General features: G+C 44.0%; 1 protein-coding gene across 1 annotated transcript in view; it reads left to right on the top strand.

Moving 5' to 3' along the window:
* FAM124A (family with sequence similarity 124 member A) overlaps positions 1-13049 on the top strand; it is a 56688-nt gene that overhangs the window by 9007 nt on the left and 34632 nt on the right.

The raw sequence follows: 13049 nt of genomic DNA, 5'->3' as shown, positions 1-13049 counted from the left end.
CCATGAGAGTTCCCCCATCTATGTTGGGATGTCAGCTGGTGTTAGAATTGTTCAGGTCTTGGGGGGCAGCCATTTGTTGAGATTTCATGTGTCATAGCTAGAAGGTACGGTGTTGTCACCGCAAGCTCTCCTGCCTCTTACAGTCTCTCCACCCCCTAATCCACGATGTTCCTGGGGCCTTGGAGGCAGGAATTGTGTTGCAGATGTATAAGTTGGGGCTGGGCACCCCATAGTAGTACATTGTTCTCTGCATTTTGACTAGCTGTGCTTTCTGTAATGGTCTCCTCCTGCAAAAGGAACCTTTTTTGGTTAGGGTAAGATCTACACTTAACTGTGTATATGAAGGTAGGTATTTAGGGTATAGTTAGGAACTATGCTTGTTTGGAAAATATCAGTGGTAGGTTCTCCTCTAAGATCCATGACCTCTGCTTGTGGTTGGCTAGGTTTACGGTACCAGATATGATTTCCCTCCTGTTCAGTGGGCCTTGCAGCCAATTAATTAAACAGCTGTTGGTTACTGCTAAGATTAAGTGCCACTATTGCACCTGTAGGGATACCTTGTCATGCTGGTCATTGCTGTGGTTGATAGGTGTCACAGCTGAGTAGGACTATTATCCTTGCTCCCCTCAGCACCTTCCATCGTCCCTTCTAGTACTATAAAAGCTAGTTCCCAGGGAGGGGGTGTTCAGGTCAATTTCATGTCAAGTTCTCCTGGTCCTATGTCCAAAATGTGTGGTGTCTACAGCAACAAGGACTTACCCTCAGCCTCTGGGAGGCAACCAAGGGCAATACCAATAGCATACATTGTTTGGGGAGCATCTTGAACTCCCCTGCCCAATAACTCAGAGGGAGTTTCCCATATCTGGTACTAGGCTTCTTGTTAGACAGTCTGTGGCTCTTGGGTGGGGTACTGTAGCCAGCCCAAAGTGGTGTAACTTCATTTAAATGTGCATATGTGTGTGTACATATACTTATATTTTATATGTAATTTTAGATAAATTCCATATGCCTCTTTCAAACATCCTTCATGTTATGTATCCCTCCTCCCTCCCTTTCCTCCTGGATTGACACACACACACACACACACACACACACACACATACACACACATACACACACACATACACACACACACAACACACACACACACATACACACACATACACACACACACATACACACACACACACACACACACACACACACACACACACACACACAGTTATAGGACCCCTCCTCTGTTTTTCCCATTTCCCCCTTCATCTCCCTCACATGCTGCTATCTTTAGAGCTCCTTCCCACACGCACCGTGATCCTTTTACTTTCCTGGTTTCTGCAGTTACTCCCGATTATATACTCTTATCTGAATGTTTGGAGCTAGGAAGCACAGATAAGAGAGAGCATGTGGCATTTGTCTCTCTGGGTCTGGGTTACATCACTCAGTATAGTAGTTTCTAGATCCATCTATTTACCTGCCAATTTTTCTCTACGTCTGAGTAGTATTTCGGTGCGTACGTGTACCACATTTCTATTATCCATTCATTGATTGGATGATATTTTAGTGGTATCCGTTTCCTAGCTATTGTGAATAAAAGCAGCAAAGAAATGGCTGATCAAGTGTCTGTGGAATAAACTGTAGAGTCCTCTGGGCATATGCCAAAGAGTGGGGTATCTTTGCCATATGGTAGGTCTATTTTTAACCTTTTGAGAGTTTTCTACACTGATCTTGCAATCCCACCAACAGCGAATGAGAGTCCCTTTTCCCCACATCCTCACCAGCATTTGTTGTCAGTTGTTTTGTTGATCCTGAGGCGAGATGAAATCTCAGCTGTTTTGATTTGCCATTCCCTAATTGCTAAGGATAATGAATACTTTTTTTGAAATGTTTCTTGTTCACTTTTATTTCATCTTTTGAGACCCCCTGTTTATATCAAAAACCCATTTTCAAGCTGGATCATTTGTTTTCTTGAGTTTTTTGCTTTGAGTTCTTTATATATACTGGATACTAATCCTCTGTCAGAAGTATGGCTGGGAAAGATTCTCTCCCATTCTATGGGCTCCTTCTTCACTCAGTTGATTTTTGTTTCCTTAGCTGTGCAGAAGGTTTTAGTTTTATGAAGTCCCACTTACCAACGGTTGCCTTAACTCCTGGGCAAATGGAGTCCTATTCAGAAAGTCTTCTCCTGCATCTGTATCATGTAAGGTGCGAACTGTTTTCTTCTAGCAGTTTCAGGGTTTCGGGTTTCGGGTTAAGGCCTTTGCTATGTCTGGAGTTACTTTTTGTGCAGGGTGATAGATAGATCTTATCTATTTGTTACTTTTACATGTGTACATCCAGTTTCCCCGGCAACACTTGTTGAAGATGCTGTTCTTTCCCCAGTGTATGTTTTTGGCATGCTTGTAAAATGTCAGTCAGCTGTAGTTATATGTACTCATATTTGTGTCTTCTGTTTTGCTCCATTAGTTTATATGTCTGCTTTTGTGGAAATAGCAAATGTTTTGTTACTGTGGCTCTGTAATATATCTTGAAACCTAGAACAACAATCCGTTCAGTATTGTTCTTTTTGCTTGGGATTGTTTTGGGGGACTTTTTGTTGTTGTTGTTGTTGTTGTTCCATATAAATTTTAGAATTTTTTTTCTATTTCTGTGAAGATTGAGTAGGATTCTGGGATTTTGATTAGGATTGGATTGAATCTACAAATTACTTTTGGTAGCATTGTCATTATCACAATGTTAATTCTACTGATCCATGGTCACAAGTTGTCCTTCCATTTCCTTGATCTCCCTCTTCAGAGATACAACGTTTCCTTGCTTAGATTCATCCCTAGTTATTCTGTTTTCTTTGATGAGATTGTGAATGTGAGTGTGTCAACCATCTCTTTCCCAGTGTGTTTGTTGATGATGTATAGAAAAGGTTCTGATTTTTTTTTTCTAAGTTGATTTCATACTCTGCCACTTGCCTGAATTGTCGAGCGTTTCTAGATATTTTTGATGGAGCCCTTGGGATCTTTTGTGTGTATCATATCATCTTCAAATAGAGGTAATTTGGCTTGTTTTTCTGTTCTGGTCTTATTGCTCCAGCTCCAGCTTCAAGCACTGTAAAGGAGGCGGCCCTGCCTCATTCTTGATTTTAATGGGCTTATTTTGAGGTTTTTTCCCCCTCCATTTAGAGTAATGTTAGCTACCAGTTTGCCACGTAAAGCCTTTATTATGTTGAGAAATGTTCCTTCCAATCCTGCTCCATCCTAGGCAAAAGGTGCATTAGATATTGTCAAAGGCCTTTTCTGTATCTATTAAAATCATCCTTCAATTTTTGTCTTTAAGCCCACTTACATGATTTATTATACTTGTGTATGTATGTATGATGAACCATCCCTGCATCTTTGGGATAAAGCCAACTTGATCACGGTGTGTGATTTTTTTTTAATATTTACCTGTACTTGATTTGCAAATATTTTACTGAGGATTTTTTCATCTATACTATTGGCCTATGGTTTTCTCTTTCGTTGTATCTTTACCTGACTTTGGCATTAGAAGATACCGGATTTGTAGAAAGATTTCAGGGGTTATTTTCAATTCCTTCTCTTTCTGCTATGAACGCATCTAAGCCTGTGTTTTTCTTAGGTGTCTCTGTCTCTTCATTTGTTCTGGGTCTGCTTCAGCTGTTGGCCTCATCTTAATTTAACTTGGGTGGCTTAGATAAACCTACAAATGTACCCATGTCCTCTAGGTTTTTCACCTTCATGGAGTACAGATTTTTAAGCATTCCTGCACACAACTCGGAATATGTTTGGTATCTGTTGTAACGTTTCCTTGTTCATTTCTGATTCTGTTAATTTGAATCTTCTCTTTGGTTAGTTGGGCCAAGGGTCTGCAGATCTTATTTATCTTCTCAAAGAAGCAGATCTTAGATTTGTCTTTTCTTTGTATTGTTTATTTCTGTTTCATTAATTACCACTGTGGTTTTTATTCTTTCTTGAGGTCCACTGGATTTGGGCTTGGTTTGCTCTTGTTTTTCCAAATTCTTGAACTGCATCATTAAGTCACTTATTTGTGCTTTTTCTGATGGAGGGGTGCTTAGAGCTCTAAATTTGTCTTAGAAGGTACTTTAATGTGTCCCAGGGGTTTTGTTGCATTGTGTTTTCATTTCCATCTACTTCCGGGAATTTTTTCTTGATTTTTTTTCTTTGACCCACTCATCATTCAGTAATGCCCTGTTTAATTCCATGAGCTGTGTACTTAATGAAACGAGTTGTTGTTGTTGTTTATTTGTTTGTTTGCTATCAATTTTTAAGTTTGTTGCATTGTTGCATTCCTGCATATACAGGAAGTTATCTCAATATTCTGAATTTGTTGAGATTTGCTTTGTGTCCCAAAATGTGATTTGTTTTAGAGAAGCTTTGATGAGCTACTGGGTAGAATGTATATTATTTGGTGTTTAGGTGGAATATTCTGTGAATATATTAGGCCCATTTATATATGATGTTGTTTAATTCTGTGGTTTCTCACTTTTTTCACTTTTTTTTTCTTTTTTGTTCAGATGACCTACTAGAGAAAGTGAGGTATTAAAACTACCTACTATTGATGTGCTGATGTTTATCTGTGTCTGTAAGTCCAATAGTGCACTTTTTAATGAAATTAGGTGCACCCGAGTTTGGTGCATATGAGTGTAGGATAGTAATGTCTTCTTGGTTAATTGTTCCCTTGAGTAGAACGAAGTGTCCTTTTTTAATCTTTTCTGGTTAGTTTTAGTTTAAAGTCTATTTTGCCAGATGTTAGGATGACAATGCCTGCTTGTCTCCTCCTCTTGTTTGTTTGGAATACTTTTTTTCTATCCCTTTACTATAAGGTGGTACTTATCTTTAAAGCTGAGTGTCTTGTAGGCAATAGAAAAGTGGGATTTGTTTCTTAATATATTTAGTTAGCCTGTGTCTTTTAATTAGAGAGTTGAAGCCATTAATATTTAAAGTTATTATTGAAAATTGTATCTTGGCTGCAGCCCTATTATTGTGTTTGTGTTTGGGCATTTGTTGTTGCTGTTGTTTTGCTGCTTGTGTTCTTAGTTCTAGTAATTATAGCTTCGGTTTTTTTTCCTTGTAGAGTCTCTTGGCTACACTTACACCTCGCTTCAGTCCAAAATACTAGTTCAGTATTTTCTCTAGTACTGACTTGGTAGGTATGAATTATTTTAACCTGTTTGTATAATGGGACATTTTTCTTTCTCCTTTAACTCTGACAGATAGGTAAAGTCCTGGTTGCAGTAGCCTAGAGTGACACCCTTGGTCTTCAGAACTTTGAGTACATTGCTCCAGGTTCTCCCAGATTTGAATGTTTCCATTGAGGCCTGAAGGCTGCCCTAACAGTCGTCTGGGGCTCAGCACCACAGAGAACATCTACGTAGCACATGCTTTTATCGTGAGTAGGGATCACCAACGGAGTCTTTTTTGCAAAGAATGTGATATGGGAAACTCTAACTCTGGGCTGCAGCCTCTTCCTTTACCTTAGAGATATGACTCCTCCTCCCTATGGAAAGCCAACCCAATAGATATGCCCCACGCTCTACCGTCAGCCGGCAAACCTTCTAGGAACGCCCTCTTCAGGAAACAAATCGACTCATTTCTTAACACCAAACCCTCCAATCCCTACTACATGAAGGATGAGAGAAAACTCAGAGCCAGTGCTGCCTCCATAGGGTTCAGCTGACACCTCTGAGTACTTTTCTCACTTATACTACTGTCTCTGCAGGCAGATATCCCCTCCCAACTTGGAGGGGACACCCTATCTGAAAACTGCTGTGAAGTGAGTCATAACAATACCAGTACCAACAGAAGCTATAATTAGGCAGCTTAGCTTTCATTTCTGCACTCCAAATCTAGCTAAAAGGAGTAGACATTGAGTGACTTTAGAAATTGTACTCAGTCTGAACCTTGATAAGCAAGCAACCTCACTGAGCTATACCTCTATCCCAGGTTGTAGATATTTTTATTTGTCCATCTTCCCATTTTTGTAATTCCTGGCTTATAAGCGATTATTAAATGTAATAACCATGAATAGAAATATGTTTTATTTGAATACTCTGGACACTGAAAGGTGCTTATATTCAATATAAAAACACAAGGATAACTATACACATGAGGAACTATGCCTCGTGCCGTAGCAGGACTTGTAGTGTGATTAAAAGCATTAATTACATCAAAGCTGTTCATATTGATTGAACATTTGTTTTACAATTACCCTACACAGTTGTCTTACAATGAAAGCCTTGGCTCTTTTGATTTGGTGAATGATGGATTCCTCTGCCCTCTCTCGTGATCCTGTTAAACTTTCAACTCGAAGTAACTCCCAAGCGGAGAGACGCTTAATTTGATCGCTGTGTTTATTGATGTTGTAGCTTGGTTTTCCTCCGCAATAGGGACTGTGAGAAAAGCTGAGTAGTACCTAAGACCTGTAATTTAGTGCCAGACACTACTTGTTAGTAGGAATGACTACCGTGAGCAATATCTGATCATTCCAGCCGACTGAAGACGCAGCATCGCCCCCCCCCCCCCCCGGTTATTAAAGCTATTATAATCGCGAGAAGAGTTCCCTGCTGGCTGAGGCACAGCTAAGCCTCCTGAACGGCTCTCCCGACTGCCATTTTCACTCCTGTTTGGCCCAGACATTGCACTTCCTACCCACTGCCAGTGCTGGATGTGTGCTCTCAGCAAAGCACCTCTCTAGGCAGCGAACCTTGTCGTTCGGTTTGCATGTTTCCGTCTTCTCCCGTCTTAGTTGCAGTCCGGGGTTATCCTTTGGGGCAGCTGGGATCAGTACTGAGCCACTGTTCTTCCTTCGCCTGAAGTTGTGGTGTTCGCTTCTCGCTCACCAGACCTCATACACAGTGTGGGCTTCTATCAGGGCGTAGGTTTGGCTATAAAGGATGAAGAAAAGTAATCGCTAAGCAAGTAGAGATTTCGTCTCCTTTATCATTGAAGTGAATGCAGCCGAGGAGGCAGTGCGGGTCTGGGGAGCGTTTTCAGTCGTTCTGCTACACCATGCTTAGCTGTTGGCTTTCAACCTTAGAGTTGCCTAAGAGATACAATATGGCCACTGCCACCACAACCATCCTCCCATCCTCATTCTCAATGGGGAGAAGGAGAAGAGGAAGGTCAGAGTGTTACCAGAGTACTTAGGGCCTCAGCCTGGCAGCCCTAACAAGCCAGGCTCAGCCACCCTCATACACCAACTAAAAGACACAGGTCACAGTGAGGAGCAGAGAGGAGGGTTCGCTTGTTTACTTGGTCAGTTGTTGTTTCCTATTGTGGCCACACTAGGATGAGGAAGCCCAAGTCCTTCGTGAGTTTTAGGTTAGTAAAATCCAGAGTAAGCCTAGCTAAGCAGCCTGGGCCAGTGTGCGGCCCAGCCCAGCAAGCCTCTCCTGTTCTGCCTTTCTACCTGGGAATCAAGTTCCTCCTCTGGCACCAGGCTCTGGCCTTCCTTTTCCCCAGGACAAGACGGGGGAATTCTGTCTATGGAGCATCAACGGGTCAACAGTCCCCATAGCCAGGGGAGTACTGAGCTGCATTTCTGGCCCCAGCCTTTGCCTTTAAAGTTTTCTCAAAGACATTACCTAATAATCTTTTCCTATGCCTCTAGCCAGATCTCGTCAGATGTTGATCTCCAGTTCCGAGGGGTCAGCAACACTTTCCTGATAGTAAAAGAAATACTGGTGGGCCACAGCTTTAGCTCAGCACCTGGCCTGATCTGCTTCTAGCCAGGAACAGAATCTTGGCCCCACCCACATGCAGAAGGCCCCTTGGGTGGTCCTTGAAAGAGAGTGCACTTTCTGAAAAGATTTCGTAATATTAAGTCTAACGTGTACCATGGAAAACACAGATATCACCGTGACACAATATGCTCTCCCATGACCTAGTCACACTCAAAGGGTAGAGAAGGGACAGGGTGACAAGTGTGTCATTGCCCTAAAGATTCTGTTGTGGGCATCTCTCTCCACCATGAGGACTGGATGTGGTCCCTCTGTGTGACCAGCAGGTTCAATTGCTACCTTATACATTTGCAGGAAGAAGCAGGAAGAGCCAGGGCCTTTTGCTTTTTGCTCCCTTTGACCTAGAATAAAAAAAAAAAGGAAATAAACATGTATGGGGCCTGTAGTGTTTATTCCAATGTGAGGGCGGAAGGAGTCAAGCCTGAATGAAAAAAATAAAAATAAAACAGGAGGACATAACTGCTTCTAGGTATGGTGGAGGAGAAAGTTTATTGTGCATAAAAGGGAGAGTATGGACAGAGGCAGAAGCAGAGAGACATCTTAGAGAGTTCAGAGTGAATATAACCTTGACCATGTGGGGAGATGGGGAAGGAGAAAGGGGAGAGCCAGGAGAGCAAGATGCCCAAAGGGTAGAAAGGACCGATGTAGCCCAAACAGCTGGATTATGTAGGGAAGAGCAGCTAAGGGAAGGGCAGCCCAGCCCCTGGACTGGAGAGTTGGGGTAGAGGGTGGGGTATGCCAGCAAAGAGGACCCTGTAACAGAGACTGAGGGATGCTGGGAGGACCTGGCTTCCAGAATCTGCTTTAATATGTTAAATAGGCACCTTAGCTATTTGTCTTGGGTTTGAGACCTAACATCCCAGCCTTTTTGTTGATAATGGATGATAAGGGTGATGTAATCTGTTCTATGTCTACTTCTTGCTGACACTGGGTGGGGTATTATTGTTGTTAAAGCTAGTTAGTTGACCAATACCTCCAGAGATCTGAGAATGATAAATCATAGTAGGTGGTATAATCTGAATGGGCTGTGTATCAATTGAAGTGACAGGCTTGCCTGCTACCTGGATGGCCGCCCTAGGCTTCCATGGTCTGGATGGCTCGACTGGAGGCAGTCATGGGTCTTCCGCTGCCATTCGGGACAGCATTAAATCATCAGCTGCCACACAGAGCAACATCCAGCCTTCAGCTGCCAGACCCAGAAGCTCTGAGAGAGATTTTTCACATAGAGAAGGAACTTGGGAGAATTGACCTTACTTTGACCAGGCAGAGTCTAGCACTCATCCCAACCATGTCTACAGTTTGGGCAGAGCCCTGGCAGCAGCTGAGGCATGGGGCAGAGCAGGCAGCTCTGAGTGGAAGAGAAAAAACTTTAAGAGGGAGCTGAGAGCAGAAGGTACCAGACTGCAGGAGGAAGGCAACCCAGACCCAGAAAGACACATGGTATGTGCTCACTTATAGGCAGATTTTAGCCCTATAGTACAGGATAAACATGCTACAATTCGCAGCCCCAAAGAAGATGAGTAACAGGGAGGACCCAAGGGAGGATGCTTAAAGCTCACTCAGAACGGGAAATAGAATAGACAGCGGAAGAGGTTGAAGAGAGGGAACAGGGTAGGAAAGGGATTGGAGCGCTCGGTGTTAGGAAATGAGTTGATTTGGTTCCTGAAGAGGGTGTTCCTACAAGGTCTGTTATCATTATAAATAAATAGAGTGAGACACAACAGATCTGATATGGAGAGGTTTGTTGTAGAAGCGTGGGGAGAGAAAGAAGTGGGGGTGGGGTGCCCAGGGGGACCAGAGAGACAGACAGACAGACAGACAGAGGGCAAGAAAGAGAACAAAAGAGAGTAAGAGAGAAGCAAGGTGGCAGGTTGGCCCTTTCATATCTGGTGTGCAGCTGAAGTGCGTCTGGCACCCACCTGGCGGCCACAGGTGATGACATCACCATAGGGAGAGGAGTCATATATCCAAGGCAAACGGAAGAGCCACCAGCCCAGAGAGGTCAACGGGTGAAACAGGAAAAGTTTATTCAGAACCGCCAAGGCTGTCTCTTGGGAAAGCAGAGAGAAGCAATGGAGCAACTTTTCCAGGGTTTTAAGGGAAGGTACCAAGGAGGAGGAGAGCTGGTAAGCTGGGGAGAAGGGCTTTGAAGTGTTGTGAGGAGAGACTGAAGGAACCTAGAAACTAGCATATGCCTTGCTATGCTACTAGGCACCACAGGCATTTGTTAATTTAAGAGCCACAGGTCCCTTTTGCCAGAGATAAGGAGAGGTAGGGACTGTGTTCTCAGGTCCTGGGGGCAGGGTGTGTGTGTGTGTGTGTGTGTGTGTGTGTGTGTGTGTGTGTGTGTGTGTGTGTGTGTGTGTGTGTGTTGCTGGCTTTTGTCTAAACGCCAGACTTTGGGAAAAGGATTTTCTTGGGACTGGACAAAGCCCAGCTTCTCCATACTGTTGGCTGACTGCAAGCCAAGGGTAGCTAGAGGGCAGGACCAGAGGCAGAGACGGCTTTTTATTCCCCTCATTGCCCAGATCTGAGGGCACGGAAGACTGAGCCATGGGGTGCGCCTCTTCTTCATGGGCCTGAAATCTCACTTTACTCATAGTTTGTGACACCCTCCAACCACGGGAGAGGGTGCGTGGCTGAGGGGTTTCTTTAACACATGGCTTCCTTTTGCAGGGTGAATTCCCCCTCCCCACCCCCTAGTTACAAATAGCCAGTTTGCCCCTTTGTAGGCTGCTGGAGAAAGCCAGCTCCACTTTCGTGCTTTCTGAAAAGCTCAGCACACTTTGGCCCTAGGAGAATTTCAGTGAAATAAAGGATAAGGAATTCCATTCACCCTCAGAATTTTAAGCCCGTGTTTCCAGAGCTCTGGTGAGATCACCCAGCCATGAGGCATGATTTGCATTCTTAAGTGATTTGAATAAAGGGGGCAAATTTTATAAACAGGGTGAAAGGAAAACAATAATTATGCTAGGAAAAAAATTAAGCGTGCCATGTAAGGCTGCTGATCTGATCCCGTGTGATTGGATATTTCCATTCAGATAAAAATTATAATCACACTTGAGAATTACTCTTAGAAGGTACTAGGAACTTACAGTTTACATATTTTAGGAACATATGACATTCTCTTAAGGATCTCTAGCCCCAGAGTAGGAAACAGGCAAACAGTTAACCAGCTATATTTAAGGTCATTTTTCAGGACCTTCCCTATTTGGACCTAAAATGGCCCCAGTTCCAAACTCAAGGCATCTGCCAGCTCTCCTCCTCCTGGCTCCTTACCACAAGGAAAGAAGAATCAAGATTCATGGGTGTTTTCCCATTAGAAAGTTTAGGCATTGGTGCTGGCTGCAAGGCACTGAAGCCAGCCAGAAGCCACAACCAAGCTTGTTATTCCTGCTATGATGCCGGGCCTAGGGCGGGTGTGCCTCCCGGCCTGAGAGCGTCTTTTCCTGCAGGTTATCTCCTTTTGATTTCCCCCGGGGGTTTCTGCTTCCTCTTGCAGTCCCAAGCATCATAGACTGACATCTTACACCGGCTGCATTCGTGAAGCCCCATACCCTGTTGGGGAGAAGTGAGCCAGCCCCCTGTGGTTTCCTTGACAAGAGTGGACAGCAGAGACAGAGAGCCTCCTGCCCTCCTCAGCTCACGCTGTGCGGGAGCTCCACAGAGGCTCTGCAGCACAAGAGATAGCATATTCTTCCTGTTTATAGGAGGGGATCACTTAGTGAGACTCATCTTACCTTAGAGCTATTGTCATCACGCTTCTCCCTCAAAAGGAAGATGGGCATTTTGGAAGACCTAGCGGCATCAAATGTAACTCCGGTCTGTTTGGAAACATCACAGTCACGTTCCCCTTCTGGTTTTGACCCAGAATTGTAATTCTCGAGACAAATCTTCTTCAGAGTCTTACTCCCTAAGAGCTAACAAAAACTCGAATCTATTCATTATCCTCACGAAGAATTCTTCCAGCCATTGACTCTGCTGACCTCATGATCAGCAAAGAACGGCAGTGCGCACAGATTTAGATGGAAGCTCACATGGCCGTCCCTGCCACAGAGAACCCCTCAAGGGAAAACCTCCAGTGTCCGCTCAGCTAGGTGCAGAGTTTTAGATGACATTAGCTGTGGCACTTCTGTGCCTCTCTATTCGGTCCACCACGCTTTCCTCAGTCTCCTACTTCCTCCTTTCCTAAAGGCTGGTCAGCAGCACTCACCGTGTGATGTGCTGTTGTAGCCTCACAGAACGCTGGAAGCCACGTTGTAACACTAGGGAAAGGACACACTCATTTCTGCATGGAGGGAATGTGTAGGCTTTGACTTTTCCCAAATCTACTTTATTTGGGGTTCTTTAATTCTTACATCTCCTTTCCAACCCACCTACCCTAGATAGAAGAGAAGAGAAGTTGGTGGGAACAGGAGAAGTAGATTTTTTTTTTAATAGTCAGTTCCTTGGAGCGAATCCCCTGGCATAGTCGGCAGGATTTCAGCAGACCAGCAGTTCCACCAAAGTTGCTGCTGGAACCTGGAACAGCAGCCGGAGCCCTGGAGCCCTGAATCGTTCTCTGGAGCAGTTCTCTCTAGGAGCATCTCAAAGCGTAGCGATGAACAGCCAAACAATACCAAGACCCAAAAAAGCCCCAGCCTTCTGTTTTGGGCTCATATATATAATCTCTCAGGGTCTGTACTAAGATGTGTTTCATCTGGCAAAAACCAAGCCACCTACACAAGATTCATCTTCTAGTGGATAAACATCACCTAATCTCTCACAAGTCTGTTCCCCCATCCCACACTTGGGATCAAAACAAAAACATGCTCATATCCACTACAGGAATGCTTAGGGTTTTGAGTTTCTACTCTACTGTGACACGAGGTTAATCAAATGAAACCCACACCATAGTGCCTCAGTTTTTCGGATGTTTAAGATCTTGCCCTGGCACAGGGATGGTGTGTTTGTGCAAGGCTGTTCACAAGGGAGTGTCATGGTGAGTTACTGTATAGATGGATGACTACAGCCTTATGCGGGGCTCTTGTGCATGGCTCTTGGTGTTAGGTAATGATATTAGCAGTAGCACACTTCCTCTTGGGTGAGGGCATGGCTGCAGAGTCCGGTAAGAAGCCACTTAGATGCTGATGTCAGAAAAAGCCATCTTACTTCCTCTTTGTTCCACAGAGGCTGTCTGTTTAAAGACTTTACTTAGAAGTCTCTGCTGTGTATACTGATGTGACCATCTGGGACGTCTAAAGCTGCTGGCCCTGTACCTAGATATGACAGTGTCTTTATTTAA

Source organism: Acomys minous (genome assembly GCF_964271855.1).
Source record: "Acomys minous genome assembly, chromosome: 18".
NCBI classification, from domain to species: domain Eukaryota; kingdom Metazoa; phylum Chordata; class Mammalia; order Rodentia; family Muridae; genus Acomys; species Acomys minous.
This window is presented reverse-complemented; position numbering and strand designations above follow the sequence as displayed.